Source organism: Myotis yumanensis, unplaced genomic scaffold (genome assembly GCF_028538775.1).
Source record: "Myotis yumanensis isolate MYYU_CA2020_CCGP unplaced genomic scaffold, mMyoYum1.0.hap1 SCAF_5, whole genome shotgun sequence".
In the NCBI taxonomy this organism is placed as follows: Eukaryota; Metazoa; Chordata; class Mammalia; order Chiroptera; family Vespertilionidae; genus Myotis; species Myotis yumanensis.
This window is the reverse complement of record NW_027223756.1, coordinates 50469916-50470950: the sequence shown is the minus strand read 5'-3', so window position 1 is coordinate 50470950 and position 1035 is coordinate 50469916. Positions and strand designations below refer to the sequence as shown.

At 43.6% G+C, this 1035-nt stretch overlaps 1 pseudogene; it reads right to left on the bottom strand.

Annotated features, from left to right (window-relative positions):
- Positions 1 to 361: 361 nt before the first annotated feature.
- LOC139011723 (COMM domain-containing protein 1 pseudogene) lies at positions 362 to 778 on the bottom strand (annotated as a pseudogene).
- Positions 779 to 1035: the final 257 nt, after the last annotated feature.

The window sequence follows — 1035 nt, the reverse complement described above, 5'->3', positions numbered from 1 at the left end:
GTCAGCCTTGTATTTGTTTGTATAAAATGTTTTCTACTTCTTACATAATTTATCATGTATATATTCCTAAAATCCTACTCAGGAACAAACCACCATAATATGAGTTTCTAAAGTTGACCCCAGCCAACCTGAATCCAAGTCTCTGGGGATAGGGTTCTGGACACCTTCTTTTTTTTTTTTTTAAATGCTGTTACAAGTACCTCTACATGCTGAAGTATAAGAGCCTTTGCAGTAGAACAACTATAAGAGTAAATGGAAAAAATAAGTCCCAGCAAGCAGAGGCAGGCAAATTTGAATTTGAGGATTTAATACTAATGGGTGAATAATATTTAAAGAAAACAAAACAGATCATGAACACCTTTGCTTCAACAAGTCCATTTTCAGCTAGGCTGGCTGCATCAGTGTGCTGATACTTTCTTCTGCCTCTGAGAGCTTCTCAGAACTTGGTTGACCTTGGCCTCATCAAATTCCAAACACAGAAATTCAGATTCCTGCCCACTTTTCCCTATTTCCAGCTCCATTATAGCAACAGAGGTGTGTATCTGAGCTGAGTGCCTCGACTGTGATTTGCCATCAACTCTGCAGCTTAGGCCCTGAAGCCCACTGTCCCAGCGGCTCTGGTTCATCAGGCTCTCTCGGATCTTTGTCCTATGACTCTTCCAGAATTTAGAAATGATAGCAGCTTCATCAGATGTGATCCCTCCTTGCTTTTTGGTTTGAGCAGTCAAGAGTGCTTCCAGCTGGTTGAAATCCATGTCTGCAGAAGCAACAGACTTAAGAATCCCCCTCATCTTCGCCAGAAAAGGCCGGAACTCCTCGGGTGGCACCTCCAGGTAGAGCTGGCTCCGCAGCAGCTCCTCCGTAATGCCCGGGGGGGCCCGTGGAAATCTTTCTGGGTCAGGCCGCTCAGCAGCCCGCTCAGGGACTTGCAACTCTCCTGCTCGCCCGCCATTGTCCTTTCTCTCCTTCTTAAAAAAATTTATTCTTTTTAACACGATAGTTTAGATTTTCTTTTTAAAAAGCCTTAAAAACATG